At 44.6% G+C, this 17,702-nt stretch overlaps 1 protein-coding gene across 1 annotated transcript in view; it reads right to left on the bottom strand.

The window, feature by feature from the left end:
- The window catches only part of LOC138968980 (uncharacterized), a 39,688-nt gene that overhangs the window by 6,406 nt on the left and 15,580 nt on the right, over nt 1-17,702 (bottom strand). The window lies entirely within an intron of this gene.

The following is a 17,702-nucleotide window of genomic DNA, read 5'->3' as shown; positions in this document are numbered from 1 at the left end:
AAAAGTAGCAAGCTTGCTACCCTGGGTTGCCTCCCGTAGCGTATCACGCCACAGATCTCGTACCCGGTACGAGACACCCTCATTCGACTCCTTTCAGCCAGAGAGATAAGGTCGTTTTTTGCGCTATGCTCCGAGGCCGTTTCGTTTTGTCAGCCTGACACCCACCGGCCTCGGCCTCCCGTCTTCTCCTAGCTGTTTCCAGTTGGTGAGATTGTTCCTTATTTTATTTTGACATTGTATTTGATTCTGCTGGAAATTGCTTACGTCCTCTGGACTCAGAAGTTTCTTCAGCGGTTTCTAGTTGCGTTGGTCGCCATTTTGGTGGCCATTTTTTGCTAGCACGTGGTGTTTCTACTGAGTTGGTTTTCGTCCGTGCTCGGACGGTGAGCTTACTCGGTAGGAAGTTAGTTTTAGATGCCTTGTAGGTATCTTTGTCTTGCTAGTAAATATTTTTTCTGCTGAATTTCTTGTCCGCTCTGGACTTCGATTTTACAGTAGTTGTTTTGTTGGCCTCCAGTTGGAGCCATTTTTCGCTAGCACGCTGTGTTTCTACTGAGTAGTTTTTCGTCCGTGCCCGGTCGCTTTACTATCTTGGTAGGCTGTTAGTTTTAGCTGCTTTAGCGGCTACTGCGCTAGAGCTAAGTTTATTTTCTACTAGGATTCTTTATCCGTTCTGGACTTAGAATTCTACAGTAGTTGTATTCGGCGGCCGCCTTTTGGTAGTCGTCCTTTATCCTAGCATGTTGTGCTATCGAGATGTTTACGTCCTTTCTAGGAATGTAAACTACCTTGGTAGGCTGTTATTTAGCTTCTTACGAAGCTATTATTATTTTGCTAGTTGATTATTCTGCTGATTTTTAGGTCCGTTCCGGACTTAGTTAAATTTTCAGTAGTCTTTGTTTACCTCTTGTCAGCTTCCGTTTTCGGCAGCTGCACTTCCGGTTAGACTGGTATGCCTGTTTGGGTCCGTGCTCGGACTTTGAACATTTTGCCAGTAGCAGTTTTTGTAGCTACTTTTGTGGCTTGTTTGCTAGTGCTAGTTCCGGTTCTGCTGAAGCTTACGTCCTCGAGACTTGTTACTTTTCAGTAGATTACTTTCTCACGTCGCCGGCTGGGCGTTTAGTGAGAAAAGACGGGGGGGTGGGGGGGGCTTCCTCGTCTTATGCCAATAGCCCCATGGTACATGTTTCTGATCCTAAGACTAATTCGGTCTTTTCTGTGCCTTTTTCGGCGCCGAAGAGACTCCGTCTGTCTCTCAGACGTTAGTTTCGGCCGCTTGTGCGGCCGTTTCTCCCCCTTTGTTGACACTAGGCTCTGGTGGCTAGTCTTATTGCTTCTTTGCTTACAGAGATCCGTACTTCTGGGGGCGGGCGTCCCTTGCTTGGTGGCTTCGAGGGTGACGACGGCAGCTTCGGATTCCGGACGGTTTTTTTCCCGGGTCCTTGTCGCTCACTTGCGTTTCCGGAGCGTCGGCCCAGTCTACTGGCGCTCGTGTTGTCTCTGGATTCCACTCGCTGGGACAAGCTTCCCTTCGTGGCCGGCCTCGGTGGCTTCCGCTTGCGGGAGTGCACCTGAGCGTGTCCCTTCGGGGACGCGGCCAGTACAAGGTATGTGCTCGCAGCAGCCGTCTTCGGCAGCTGCACTTCCGGTTCCCGGAAGTAGTGGTTCACTGGTTGCGGACAGACCATGGTCCCCTCCGGTTCGAGCTGCGCTTTACGTCAGCAGTCGTCCGCGACAGCTGCTTCCAGTTTCGGCTGGAAGTAAGAGGTTCACCGGCTAGTGCACAGGCTGCTGTCATGTCCGGTTCGAGCTTCGACTTACGTCAGCAGTCGTCCGCGACAGCTGCTTCCAGCTCCGGCCGGAAGTAAGAGGTTCACCGGCTTGTGCACAGGCTACTGTCACGTCCGGTTCGAGCTTCGACTTACGTCAGCAGTCGTACGCGACCGCTGCTTCCGGCTCCGACCGGAAGTAAGAGGTTCACTGGCTAGTGCACAGGCTACTGTCACGTCCGGTTCGAGCTTCGACTTACGTCAGCAGTCGTCCGCGACAGCTGCTTCCGGCTCCGGCCGGAAGTAAGAGGTTCACTGGCTAGTGCACAGGCTACTGTCACGTCCGGTTCGAGCTTCGACTTACGTCAGCAGTCGTCCGCAACAGCTGCTTCCGGCCTAAGCCGGAAGTAAGAGATTCACTGGCTAGTGCACAGGCTACTGTCACGTCCGGTTCGAGCTTCGACTTACGTCAGCAGTCGTCCGCGACAGCTGCTTCCGGCTCCGGCCGGAAGTAAGAGGTTCACTGGCTAGTGCACAGGCTACTGTCACGTCCGGTTCGAGCTTCGACTTACGTCAGCAGTCGTCCGCGACAGCTGCTTCCGGCTCCGGCCGGAAGTAAGAGGTTCACCGGCTAGTGCACAGACTACTGTCACGTCCGGTTCGAGCCTTGCCCTACGGCAGCAGTCGCCCGCGACAGCTGTTCTTCCGGTTCCGGCCGGAAGTGTAGGTTCACTGGTTAGTGCACAGGCTACTGTCACGTCCGGTTCGAGCCTTGCCTTTCGTCGGCAGTCGTACGTGACAGCTGCGCTTCCGGTTCACGGAAGTAGTGCCTCGTTGGAAAGCGGACAGTCAATGATTCCATCCGACTTGAGCTGCGCTATACGTAAGCAGTCGTCCGCGACGGCTTCTCTCCCGGCTCCGGCGGGAAATGTTAGTTCATCGGCGTGTGGGCAGCCCATGGCCCTTTCCGGTTTGAGCTTTGCCCTTGGCTCAGCAGCTGTTTCCGGCAGCTGCGCTTCCGGCCTTGGCAGTAAGTGTAGGTCAAGCGGGTAGTGCACAGGTTACTGTCACTTCCGGTTCTGGCCTACGGCCTACCTTTGGGTTCCGAGCTTCAGCTCGTACGTGGCTCAGCACCAGCTTTGGCATAGCGCTGCTGTTGCTGCCGCTCTTCCGGCTCCTCCCGGATTTTCAGGTTCAGTTCCCGCTGCTTCCGTTTGGTCGCCGGTGAATTTCGAACAAGGCTTGCCCTATGGGCATACAGGCTTCTTGCCTCTGTTGGGACAGCAGCATCCACACACTCCGGTGGTGGCCGCTAGCTCCTCTCTCCCACTTTCCTTGGAAAATCTCCTGCGGGCGCTTTCTCGCGCTCTGGCAGATTCCTTGGCGCCCTTTACCCTTAGTAAAGAGCAGGACGCGGAGGAAGTGTCTTCCTCCTCTCCACACTTACAAGGGTGAACGAGGCACAGATGAGGCTGTCCTCTCTGCACTATCTCCATGCGGTCTCGTGCAGAAGGGACTTGTTTCTTGCCCACTCCCGGTTTTCTGAGGAGTCGACAAGGAACATTCTCAGATCGCCATCCTTGGTGGACGGTCTCTCTCCGGCAGCCTGGCCCCTTATGCCAGAAGCAGGGGATTGAGACCAACAGAGAACAGCGGTTCCCTTCTTTTGAGCTTCAATCTGAAAGCAGCAAAAGCAGGCCTCTCCTAAGCAGGCTATACCTCAGCGGACTCAGCCTAAGCGGCCTAAGTCCTCAGCTCAGGTGAGATTGTTTCTTTCACAGCCGTCATAGGTACGCTGGGTTTTTGAAACAACAGTTGGCCTTAGGGCTTCGGGGTTTTAGCCTCGGCCGGAGCAACAGCCATCTCATCCGTTGGCGGTGGTGGTTGTTGCTTTCCTTGTGCTTGTGACTTCGGGCTTCGACATTCTTTCTGTTTCCCAGCGTATGGGTGCTGAGAGGTCGATTTCCGTTTAAAAAGGGGGTTTCTGCCTTTGGGCTTCCCCGTTTTCTCTTTGCCACGAGCTTCTGGACTTGGTCCAGGTTTGTCTTTCGCCGAGTCTGACTCTGTCTTTCTCTAGCGATCAGACGCGTTCTGGTGTTTCGTCCAAACTTAAGGTTCACTCGAGTTGGCCTCGGAAGTAACATTCAGATCTTCCTGAGGGTGCATTGTCTGGGCAATGCATGTTTGAGAAGTCATTCTTGGCTTGTCACTTTTTCTCAGGTTTTTTGGCTACTCCTCCCCTTTTTGGGCAGAGGTCTAGCTAACGTTCCAGTTTTCTCGGTGCTGGCCTCTAGGCCAGCATCTTTTTCGGCGGCCGAAACTTTTGGTTTCTTACTGTGCCTGTGTACTTTGGGTACTTTGGTGCAATGGCCGGCCTACGGGCAGCAAGGCTCTCGGCCTTAGCCTGTGTTATAGTCTCCTGCCTGTCGTGTTGCGACTTTGGCAATTTGGTTCTTGTGCTTGCATGATGTGAGTTGGGACGATTTCTGCCGGGTTGGGCTTCCGGCCTGGTCACCCCTTTTTCACTTGCAACTATGACTATTACTTTTTTCTCCTGAGAACTCTGGTCTCGGGAGTCTGACTGCTGGTTCGCTTCACGGTTTTCCGTCTTTCTTACCAGCCTCGTTCTTTCTGTTTCGGTTTTTTTTTATTCATTTCAATTACCTACAAGCAGTCTGCTCTGCGAACACGCTGGCTTTTGTCATTTTGTTTCCGGCCTCCGGTCACATTAGGATTTGGCCACTGCGGGTCCGCATTTCCGGTGCTTACGCACTACCTTAGGTCGCTTCGTCCTCTTTTTTACCCCTCTCTCTGCTTTCGCAGGGATGGGCAGGGGACGACTGGTGACCGTCTCCCTTGAGTTTTGCTCATTGAGTTGGACTCTGGTACTTGGTACTCAGGCGTCTCTCTCTTTCCAGTTTGGAGTTTGGTCACTCTTCTGGAGCTGACTGTTCTCTCAGGGGCCTTTTTGGCCTCACTCCATCCCAAAGTTTTCTTACTTTGGCATTTTTGCCTTATGGTCTCCGTGAGGGTCGGTCCTTTTCAGGGCTTAGCCGGCAACCTTACGCACGGATCTTTTCCAGGCCATTAGCATTTCCTTCCAATTTTAAGGGGGGGGGGGGGGCAGCTTGTCCTTCCCTCTACTTGGTCGGGTTTATCCAAGACTGGGGTCCTTTTCCGGACTGTTTTACGGTTCAGATGATTGGAAGAAGTGCTGGGCACAGCTTCTGGCTCTCTTATGTTGTCTTTCGCATTTCTTGCCTGAGAGACATTTAGGCTGTCAATCAGGGTGGTTCTCGGTCCGTTTCTGTCCTTTGGCAGTGGGCCAGTTCCTGGCAAGGGTTTAGAGTGAGTCAGTGGTTTCTTTCTCACGGGATCCTTTCCTGACTTTTGGCAGTGGGCCAGTTTCTTGGCAAGGGATTTTCTTTCCCTCCGCCTTGTCATAGCTTTATGCTATCTTTCCCTCGGCTCGGCCCGAGCTCATTTCCAGGGCCTGGGCCTCCTCCTTAGCCTTTTTGGCTTATGAGGTTTGGATGATGTCCTGCGCACAGCTTCTGGCGCTAGGATGTTGTCTTATCAGGTTCTGCAGACATTGCTGCCCTCTGTCAGGATGGGTCTCGGCCCATTCCTTCCTTGGCGGCAGCTGGTTTTGTCTCTCTAGAACTTTAGAGTGAGTTTGAACTTTTTGATCTTACCCACCACCTTGTTGGAGTTATCTGCTAATATGTGACTCGGAGTAAGAATATGTAATTTAATCGAAAATTTTTAATTAAATTTTCATTTGATTAATATACTTACCCGAGTCACATAGGTAATTCCCTCCCACCTTCCCCGCTTTTAGTTTCTTTGTATTCTAGAAGTCGAATGAGGTTGTCTCGTACCGGGTACGAGATCTGTGGCGTGATACGCTACGGGAGGCAACCCAGGGTAGCAAGCTTGCTACTTTTTTAGCTTGGGTTGCTTCCCTTGGACTATAGGCGGGATAGCGTTTCAGACACCTTAGCTTATCGACTGCGTCAATGCTAATATGTGACTCGGGTAAGTATATTAATCAAATGAAAATTTAATTAAAAATTTTCGATTTTGATTTAAATAACAGGACAAATAACGCCAACTTCGTAACACGTAAAAGAGGAAACCACGTGCACTGAAAGTTTTTAATAGACAGATTGCAAAAATTGTGGTCGTCATTTGCTTTTATCTTGCGTTCTACACGCGTGTTACGAACTGTGCTAAAGTAGTTACAACTTAAAATTAAATAGTGGTTCGTTTGTGATGATTATAGGTCTGTGTTGTGCAAAAGTAAGGGCTGCGGGGAAACCACACGTTACGAAGTTGACCACGGAAAAGTATGGTTAATATTTCAGACAGGATTGATCTTCTGCAAACAGCACTCATTCTACTAAAAGTTCATGCATTTCTGATGTTATACTTGTCATTGTTCATGCGCGTTTACTTGTTTCTTTCATTCAGCACGACCGAGTTACTTGCTTCATCCAACTGCATGTCACAAAATACCTGTCATTTTGGCCACTCGATTTGTCACATTCGCGGAAATTCCGAAATCACAAAACTTTGTGTTTAAGTAGAAATATTGTTTAATAGCTATTGCATCATCAAGCAACATTCAGAAACACATAAAGTAGCGTAGTCACAAATAAAACGTTCACATTTGTGATTTCAACGCAATGACCCTCTTATTTGTGGTAGCTAACTCCAGAGAAGAACCCAAAACCAATTATTTTAATTGTGAGCACATTTTCAAAGTTAACATAACTTATGTATATATTTTGGATTCAGAGATTAATGCGGATTACAATGCAACCATAGCGTTCTCTATTATAGTTAAGATCGCCATGAATGCAACCATTTGTAAATATGTTAGAGAGAATTTTATTTTAATGACAACTTTAATTAACAAATTTGTTCATTGATGTTCATCAGTCCGGACTGAGACGAGGATTCCTTGACTAAAATGTCGATCAATTTGAGTGAAAAAGGAATGTCACCACAGTGCGGCCTCAACTTTTGTAAAATAAAACAAGTCGCGTAAGGCAAAAATACAACATTTAGTCAAGTAGCTGTCGAACTCACAGAATAAAACTGAACGCAATGCAATTTTTCAGCAAGACCGTATACTCGTAGCATCGTCAGTCCACCGCTCATGGCAAAGGCAGTGAAATTGACAAGAAGAGCGGGGTAGCAGTTGCGCTGAGAAGGATAGCACGCTTTTCTGTACCTCTCTTCGTTTTAACTTTCTGAGCGTGTTTTTAATCCAAACATATCATATCTATATGTTTTTGGAATCAGGAACCGACAAGAAATAAGATGAAAGTGTTTTTAAATTGATTTCGAAAATTTAATTTTGATAATAATTTTTATATTTTTAATTTTCAGAGCTTGTTTTTAATCCAAATATAACATATTTATATGTTTTTGGAATCAGAAAATGATGAAAAATAAGATGAACGTAAATTTGGATCGTTTTATAGAATGTTTTTTTTTTTAACAATTTTCAGATTTTTAATGACCAAAGTCATTAATTCATTTTTAAGCCACCAAGCTGAAATGCAATACCGAAGTCCGGGCTTCGTCGAAGATTACTTGACCAAAATTTCAACCAATTTGGTTGAAAAATGAGAGCGTGACAGTGCCGCCTCAACTTTCACGAAAAGCCTGATATGACGTCATAAAAGACATTTATCAAAAAGATAAAAAAAAACGTCTGGGGATATCATACCCAGGAACTCTCATGTCAAATTTCATAAAGATCGGTCCAGTAGTTTAGTCTGAATCGCTCTACACACACACAGACACACACACACGGACACACACACATACACCACGACCCTCGTCTCGATTCCCCCCTCTACGTTAAAACATTTAGTCAAAACTTGACTAAATGTAACAAGTCGCGTAAGGCGAAAATACAACATTTAGTCAAGTAGCTGTCGAACTCACAGAATGAAACTGAACGCAATGCAATTTTTCAGCAAGACCGTATACTCGTAGCATCGTCAGTCCACCGCTCATGGCAAAGGCAGTGAAATTGACAAGAAGAGCGGGGTAGTAGTTGCGCTGAGAAGGATAGCACGCTTTTCTGTACCTCTCTTCGTTTTAACTTTCTGAGCGTGTTTTTAATCCAAACATATCATATCTATATGTTTTTGGAATCAGGAACCGACAAGGAATAAGATGAAAGTGTTTTTAAATTGATTTCGAAAATTTAATTTTGATAATAATTTTTATATTTTTAATTTTCAGAGCTTGTTTTTAATCCAAATATAACATATTTATATGTTTTTTGAATCAGAAAATGATGGAGAATAAGATGAACGTAAATTTGGATCGCTTGATAAACACATTTTTTTTTTTACAATTTTCAGATTTTTAATGACCAAAGTCATCAATTAATTTTTAAGCCACCAAGCTGAAATGCAATACCGAAGTCCGGGCTTCGTCGAAAATTACTTGACCAAAATTTCAACCAATTGGGTTGGAAAAATGAGAGCGTGACAGTGCCGCCTCAACTTTCACGAAAAGCCTGATATGACGTCATCAAAGACATTTATCAAAAAAATGGAAAAAAACGTCTGGGGATATCATACCCAGGAACTCTCATGTCAAAGTTCATAAAGATCGGTCCAGTAGTTTAGTCTGAATCGCTCTACACACACACACACACACACACACACAGACAGACAGACAGACACACACATACACCACGACCCTCGTCTCGATTCCCCCCTCTACGTTAAAACATTTAGTCAAAACTTGACTAAATGTAAAAATCCGGATATGACGTCATCAATATATCTATAAAAAAAATAAAAAAACAAGTCGCGTAAGGCGAAAATACAACATTTAGTCAAGTAGCTGTCGAACTCACAGAATGAAACTGAACGCAATGCCATTTTTCAGCAAGACCGTATACTCGTAGCATCGTCAGTCGACCGCTCATGGCAAAGGCAGTGAAATTGACAAGAAGAGCGGGGTAGTAGTTGCGCTAAGAAAAGGATAGCACGCTTTTCTGTACCTCTCTTCGTTTTAACTTTCTGAGCGTGTTTTTAATCCAAACATATCATATCTATATATTTTTGGAATCAGGAACCGACAAGAAATAAGATGAAAGTGTTTTTAAATTGATTTCGAAAAAAAAAATTTGATAATAATTTTTATATATTTAATTTTCAGAGCTTTTTTTTTAATTCGAATATAACATATTTATATGTTTTTGGAATCAGCAAATGATGGAAAATAAGATAAACGTAAATTTGGATCGTTTTATAAATTTTTATTTTTTTTTTTACAATTTTCAGATTTTTAATGACCAAAGTCATTAATTAATTTTTAAGCCACCAAGCTGAAATGCAATACCGAACCCCGGGCTTCGTCGAAGAGTACTTGACCAAAATTTCAACCAATTTGGTTGAAAAATGAGGGCGTGACAGTGCCGCCTCAACTTTCACGAAAAGCCGGATATGACGTCATCAAAGACATTTATCAAAAAAATGAAAAAAACGTTCGGGGATTTCATACCCAGGAACTCTCATGTCAAATTTCATAAAGATCGGTCCAGTAGTTTAGTCTGAATCGCTCTACACACACACACACACAGACACACACACACAGAGTTAAAACTAACGCATCAGGGCCGGACTAGGGGGGGGGGGGGGAGTTACAGGGGTTGCGCAACCCCCCCCCCCCCCCCGGCTTAAGCATGTACTTCCCAAACGCTTTTTTTTTTTATTCTTCATTGCCTATACAGCTTGCTGTCGAATTTACCTTTTTGTTCAAGGAGAGGCTCCCTTTCCCTCCAGAAACATCAAAAAACGTTCAGCTTCAAAGCCCCCTTGCAACCCCCACCAAGGGGCTTAGCCCCCTGGACCCCCATCTGTAACCCCCCCCCCCCCCCTAGTACTTACCTAGTCCGGCCCTGCGCATCATATCTAGGCTACTCCATGTATAATTTTCAAAAAAAGGCAAACAGATAAAATGACTGTGTATTTGTTGTTGGTGTAGTTGTCCCTGAAGGAGATCTTGTGCAATCCTCTCTCACACACACACACACACACACACACATACAAGACCGCACAAACACGCACGCACACGCAGAATGGTCGACTTCGACAGTGATCTCCGTTCTGTTCTTCACAGTTATGATAAAGACATCGTTCTAAGGTCAAAACAAGTCGACATTTTGAGACTGCTGCGGGAAGGAGACCGTGATATTGTTGCATCATTCTCAACTACATGTAGTTACAGAAAAAGTGTCGTCTGCTTCGTAGCCAAAGTTGATTATCAGGTGACACTTTTGCCATATTTAGAATTGTTTGCACAGTAAATACACCCGCGAAAGATAGCTCGCTTGAAATTGTCATACATATCAATTCCTTTGTAATTTAAAAATTACACAACACCATGAAAAATCATTATCGACGATTGCGAATCTGCTTATATCAATAACACATTACGAAAACCTCTAAATATGTTTTAAAAAATCGATTTCCTCTCCAGAAAAGGAAAACAAAGGCATCATGTCAGGGATAAATGAGACCCGAAGGGAAGTAACTCATTTTGACCGAGTTCAGGATGGGTAAAGCTTCTACAATCATTAACCTACCCTAGAGCTTGCGTATCAAGATAATATATTCTTGGAATTGTCATACTAAGAGTTAAAGATATGGTCACACTCAGACAGGTTCACATTAGGTTATTTTTCCTGGTCCTCGCACTCCGAAGTCTATGATATTTTCCAGTGACACGTTGTTCTGCTGGCAACCAGCTCCGCCGCGAGCTTGGGCATGAACGGTCACCAAGAAGACCATTATCTCTCATATGCATGCTGTGTAAAAGCTATTAAAGCTGTGGTCTATTTATGACTTTCTGGGGCTACGAGGTTGAAAAATAGGGATAAAATCATGTACAGAATTCTGTACAGCACTACCCGAAACCCCACCTATACGGCGTGTATGACCTTGAGAGCTTCAGTCAACGCTTGGATTTTGCAGTGGTAACATCCGGTTTGCTCTCTCAGAGCTGAGCATATTTGTCAAGAAGGATCGAGCAGAACAAAATAAACGACTTGGTAGGGATTCGAACTCAAGGCCTCGGGGCCTCGAAATGTCGGGGCCGATGTCTTAACCGCTAGGCCACTTCACCAGTGTTGTCAAAGAGCGACCACAATCCTGAAAAACAGCAACAAATCCAGGGTTTTTGTCGTGTTTTTGCTGGGTAGCTGCAGTTGATATGCAATAAATCTAAAACTACAAACAGCAGCCTCGCCAAATTTCACAGAATGATAACAAAGACCCTCATCTGGATTCGCGCTAGTACTTGGAGCAAACAGAACTCGAGAATGGACGTTGTAACTGTTTTTCGTTAACAATTTGCAAACGTTCGTAACGTCCTAGAAACAAACGTGACATGCACGTTACTGTGTACACTTTGCAAAAAATGGTGTCATTACATGTGTGCCAAGTTTCAGAAACATTCTTTAATGGGCTCAAAAGACATAGCCTCACGACTTTGAAGAAAGAAAAAGTAAAATCTTACTCTACTACGCTATTCTATTTTTAGACGATGACGTCTGCAAAACTCATATCAAGGTGGCCGAGTGGTCAGGACACACACTTTCCACTAGGTTAATTGCACAAAGCGCAGCGATTGAAACCTTTTTCTTTTATATAAGATCTGCTGTTAGGTGTGTTGTTTTTGAAATTTGTCTTTAGCACGGTGTTCTGGTGTGCAAGCGCGTGCGTTTATGCATCTGTCTGTCTGTGACTACGTGTGTGTTTGTATACATGTGTGTGTTCTGCGCGAACTTAGAATCCGGTTTCATTCTAGAATGGACCGGGTCCAGGTTGGAATTCTAACCCTGCGCAAGTACAGGGGTGCCATTCTAGAATAAAACCCTTGTTGCTGGTCCATTCTAGAATCGGCCGTGCGCAAGGTTGGAATTTGGGTCCAAGTTGGAATAGTCATTTCAGTTAGACTATCACACAGCCAAAGCCACAAATGTGGATTTTCTGTTTGTTTTTGTTTTTTTGTGTGTTTGGTTGGGGTTTTTTTCCGGGTTTTTTACACTTTACTCAAAGACATCGTGAATTGGGATTGTGATGTTCTGAAAGTGATTACGATTTTGAGAGACACTCAGCACTGATCGCTACGAACGGAAATTTCCGGACTGACAGTGTTTTGCTGATCTCGCTTGTAACTTTTAATCTTATTCATATACATGAAGTTGGTCTTCTGAATTGTGAAGATATAATGTCAACTTTTTTTAAACCTGTGACAACAGCTCTATAACTCACTCTGTCCTTCTGTTGGTCTGTCTGTCGGTTAGTCGGTCTGACCGTCTGTCTGTCTGTCTGTCAAAAAAATTGTCAAAAAACCGGACATTTCCGAGAGGGAGACAGCGCTGACATTGCAAGCGGCCGCAACCGGCTCTCATCACAAAAACAACTGCCCTGCAAACAATACCGCCCTGGTAGTCCCCCTTGCTATGGTCTGCCTTTGTTTATTGCGTACTCAGGAGTGTCAACTTTCTTGACATGACATCGCAAGATCGCCAAAGGATTTTTTTCAGGGGTAGACAAATCAGCCCCATTTTATCAAAGGGAAGGTGCAGGTGGAGATAATTCAAGGGAAGACAACTCTGTCTTACCTACAAACATTACGGCCCCCTTTATTCAAGGGTTTCATTCTAGAATGGCACCCCTGTACTTGCGCAGGGTTAGAATTCCAACCTGGACCCGGTCCATTCTAGAATGAAACCGGATTCTAAGTTCGCGCAGAACATGTGCATGATAAAAAAAAAAATCCGAAGACCTCCAAATAATTATACTTTTTGAGTTTGTGTGACTGTTCCCGTAGCTTGATGTTCACGGTTTACGAATTAAGGGACAACCAAAAAGGCGTTCTCTCTGTGTTATAACGGACAGATAACGGTTCTCTGTATACTAGACCGTTATGACCTCGAGACAATGCTCTTACAGACTTAAACACTTGGCGATGTCCATCCCCACAGCTCTATTTCGTAGCATTCCAACTGTCTGATTCGTCACAGCAAATGCCAGATTGTGTCTCGCCGCTATCAAGACGACGATGAGAAAAAAACCAGTGTTGTCTCCATCTGACGTCATTTTTTTTTTAATTTTATGACGTCATGTCTGCATTCTTCTGTCTTTATTTCTTTCTTATACAGCACAGCTGTGTTCAAAACACGTGAACAGTTCTTTTCTGCAACTGCTACTGAGCAAGTTGTTCACATCATCCGTGAAGGCTATACGCATCCTATCGGAGAACGAGAAACAAAATTATAGAAAAAGTCCTTTAAAAAAGTTGCGCGAAAGACACCAGGAACAGTATTTTTTACCTCTTTTCAAACGATCATAACTTTTGAGCCCGTTGCTTTTTCAAATAGTGAACAGCTCGCTTTCGCTCGCAGTTCAATATTTAAAAAAAAACCTCGTGTAAATCTGGTACGACACAGCAAGCCGTGTAGTATTCTCTATACATACATACATACATACATACATACATACATACATACATACATACATACATACATACATACATACATACATACATGTATACGCACAGACAGACAAAGTTGACGATCGCATAGGCTACACTTACGTAAGCCAAACAAATGTAAAATACAAAATCATCTAGGGATATTATCTGCCGGAATTCACACGCAAAGTTACACAAACATCTGTCGGTTCTTTTTCTAGGAATGGCTGTGCGCGCACACACACACACACACACACACACACACACACACACACACACACATATATATATATACACACCATAACCTCATCTCGATTCCCAGTCTATACGTTACTTAAAACATTTAGTCTAAACTTGACTGAATGTAAATTCATACATTTTACTCTGCACGGACATCAGCCTGGGTGCAGGAAGATGTGTGGTATGTGTCTAAGTGCCTGGATGGAAATGGATGGAAAGGTCGATGCTGATTTGCAACGTGGTGTACATGAAAAGGGAGGTACATGTATCTTGAAAGTCACAGTCCAGCGCGTGTAAACATTTTGGATTCACCATCTCAGATCTGGTTAGGTATTAACAGGGTTCGTACAGGTCATGGAAAACCTGGAAAGTCATGGAATTTGATTTTTAATTTTCCAGGCCTGGAAAGTCATGGAATTTCAATTCAAGTCATGGAAAGTCATGGAATTTAACAAAAATAAGAAAGAAAAAAAATTAACCTTTAGCACGCCAGCGGCGATTTTCGTTGCCCAGCCATTACCCCCCCCCCCCCCCCCCCCCCTTTGCCAGCCAGCAGCGATTTTCGTCGCCAGCACAAGGCTTGTTCGTATGACCAACTTCTCGTTCGTATTTGCATACGAGAATAACGGTATTTTTAACGGCACTTGAGCCAAAGCGAGGCTCACTTCCTTCCGTTATCTCGTCGTGTCGTCTGCGCTGCATTTGAGTCGGTTTCGTCGAAGTTTTCTGCTTTTGTTTTTGCATCGATAAAGTACTTTAGCGCTTCGACAAGCAAGATGGAGGATGATGAGTTTGAAACTTTCTTTCGAGTTGTTTCTTGACAACAAAAAGTATGCGGAATTGGAACGAATTACCCAGGAAGATCTTCGCAATGAACTGTGTATCGCGGTGAAAAAAAATGACAGTTCGTCAAGTCACAGTGACGGTTACGAAACGGAATTTACGAAAGTGCAGATGGATACAAACAGTGGCTGGTCCAGTTTAGTGAAATGACAGGACCAGCAAACATTACCGATAATCTGACTGCGTAGCTTGTCGAAGAGACACTGCGTAGAAACTGACTCAAATTCAGTGCAAAGCAAGCCAGTGTCAAAACTGGCAGTGACAAGACGTAAAAAGTTTGTGTGTTCAGAAATGGCGACCTGTGGATCTAGTCATGGAAAATGTTATTGAGGCTCATGGAAAGTCATGGAAAAGTCATGGAATTTTGTTTCTAAAAACCAGTGGGGACCCTGTATTAACAAGGTATAATATCTTCCTTCCACTTGAAGTTGAACACATAATATAGAGGGCCCCAAAGGGTTTAAAATCGTGATCGTGATTGGCGTTTTTTGACCTTTCTGTGACCGTGATTGCCGAAATTTCCATTTCTGTGATCGTGATGGGACTTTGCTCGTGATCCGTGATGACAAAAAAATCAAGTCTCGTGATCGTGATCGTCATTTGTTTTCGTGATCGTGATGGGCATTATTGCAAAGCATTTTATTTTCAACGTACATTTTTCACAGCTGTATCACTCTATGATCCTCTATTCGTCAAGGAGCCAATCCCGATTGAAGGGAAGCAACAACACATTCAGAAATATGATTTTGACAGCGATTGCTTCCCTTTAAGAGAACCAATCACACACAAAAAGAGATCCAATCAGAAGGCGAATTGCAAAAGTCTGCCAAACTTCATCCAATGGAAGGGCTTCGTGCTAAAGTTTTGAGTGCATTCAGTCAAATTCGAATTCGAAGATCAAAAATGGCGTGCAGCGGTACTGTCATCGAACTTCTGTTATATTTTGTGGATTCAAGCCAGACCAAAGCATGCGGCGAGAATGCCTTCCTTGATGGAAAGGTCCGGCTACGGGTCCGTCTTTCCGAAGACGAAATGTCAAGGTATGTTGATCTATTCAGGGCCGGACTAGGTAAGTACTAGGGGGGGTTACAGATGGGGGTCCAGGGGGCAAAGCCCCTTGGTGGGGGTCCAGGGGGCGAAGCCCCCTTGGTGGGGGTTGCAAGGTGGCGAAGCCCCCTTGAAGCTAAACGTTTTTTGATGTTTCTGGAGGGAAAGAAAGCCTCTCCTTGAACGAAAAAGGTAAATTCGACAGCAAGCTGTATAGGCAATGAAGAAGAATTGAGATTGTAAGGACTCATACTTTTCATCACAAAAATCGTTGAAGAAAAATGTCTTTCGAAAGGGGGTGAGAGGTGCGATTTCTCCTCGGATTTCACTGATGATCCAGATGCAACCCCCCCCCCCCCTCCCTCCCCCACAAAAAAAAGAAAAAAAAAGTGTTTGGGAGGTACATGCTTAAGCCGGGGGGGGGGGGGGGGGGGGGGGTTACGCAACCCCTGAACAGTGATCGAGTCTGCGTGTAGCGGAAACCGAAACTAGAAATGTGTTTTTCATCCCAGCAACGTGGACACGCTTGGCATAGATTCTAATTGTCGCTTCTTTGCATTAAGCTTGGATTTATTTTAGCGCCTGTAAACTTATCAAAAATGGGTTAAATTCAGGAACTATGGCGGGGAGACGTGCCAGTTTGGGTCACTTGATCCTCATGTCAAAGTCGATCAAAGTCATGTTCGTTGGGGATTTTGTTATTATAGACTCTACCATCACACATACATGTACTTTAATTTCAATCCACCCAATAGTTTTTGAGAAAATGGGTTTAAAAGATTTAGCTCTGGAAATGTGAAATTGTGCAAGTATATATATTCATGTGTGTGAGTGAGGGTGTGGGAGTTGAATGTGTATGAGTGCAGGGGCGGATTACAGGGGTTCCGGAACCCCCACCCCCCCCCCCCCCCCGGCTGTCAACAAAAAAATTAATACTAACTTTAAAAGAAATAATGAGTGGCTGCTGACACCAGTTGATCATGTTTAAAATCAAGGATAAGCCATAAATTGTTCATAAAATAGCTAAAACTCTTCAGCTTCTGGGGGGCTAAGCCCCCCAGACCCCCCAACGGGGCCTTGCCCATGTACCCCACAAGGTCTACCCCTGGACCCAGGTTGTAACCCCCCCCCCCCTCTGGCTTAACTGCTCCGCCCCTGGAGTGTATATTCCTGTGAGTGTCTGTATGAGAGAGAGAAAGCGAGAGAAAAAACAATGAAAACAACATTCTTGTTACTGATTACAAATCATGATATGTATTTCTATGTGTGCATGAAAGAGAATTCAAAAAAAATAATTAAAAAGTGCAACAGTTGTCACTTTGTGTTGAATAAACAATAGATCCAGAGGAGCGAATAACTGTGTGGTTGTGTTTACTTTGACACGTGCTTTCTGTACCTGCAACTTTTACCGTGACCGTGATTTGCCACTGGTGTTCGTGATCGTGAAAACAAAAATCTAGGTAACTGTGATCGTGAAAGCTAAAATTTCCCTTCCCGTGATCGTGATGATACCCCCCCTTTGGGGCCCTCAATATATCCAAAATCAATATTCTCGGTGTGTTCTGCATGTTAAGCATGGCATTTGTTTCTCATGTATTCTCTTAACAGACACCAATAGCAATAGCAATCAGTTGAATTAATTCATCCGAAAAAGTCTTACTCGGCACAAGAAGCAGTCATGATGCTGATATTTGGAGCGATGTACTTTGCCGATTATAACTGTATTCAGCTGTGTCTTTCAGAAAACAGGCAGGCCAAATATACGCTTTACATCTTGTGTCTTTCAGAAGACAGGGAGGCGAAGTACTTACGTTTTACATCACGCTGTGTCTTCCGACAAGACATGGAGGCCAGATACTTACGTTTTACATCACGCTGTGTCTTTCACAAGACAGGGAGGCCAGATACTTCCGCTTTACATCACGCTGTGTCTTTCACAAGACACGGAGGCCAGATACTTACGCGTAACATTATGCTGTGTCTTTCAGAAGACAGGAAGGCCAGATACTTACGCTTTACATCATACTGTGTCTTTCACAAGACAGGGATCGGGGCCAGATACTTACGCTTTACATCATACTGTGTCTTTCACAAGACACGGAGGCCAGATACTTACGCTTTACATCATACTGTGTCTTTCACAAGACAGGGATCGGGGCCAGATACTTACGCTTTACATCATACTGTGTCTTTCACAAGACAGGGATCGGGGCCAGATACTTACGCTTTACATCACGCCGCTGTGTCTTTCAGGTGACAGGGAGGCCAGATACTTACGCGTAACAT

This window comes from Littorina saxatilis, linkage group LG6, assembly GCF_037325665.1.
Source record: "Littorina saxatilis isolate snail1 linkage group LG6, US_GU_Lsax_2.0, whole genome shotgun sequence".
NCBI lineage: Eukaryota > Metazoa > Mollusca > Gastropoda > Littorinimorpha > Littorinidae > Littorina > Littorina saxatilis.
Note: the sequence above shows the minus strand (reverse complement) of the source record. Positions and strands in the feature narration are given on the sequence as shown.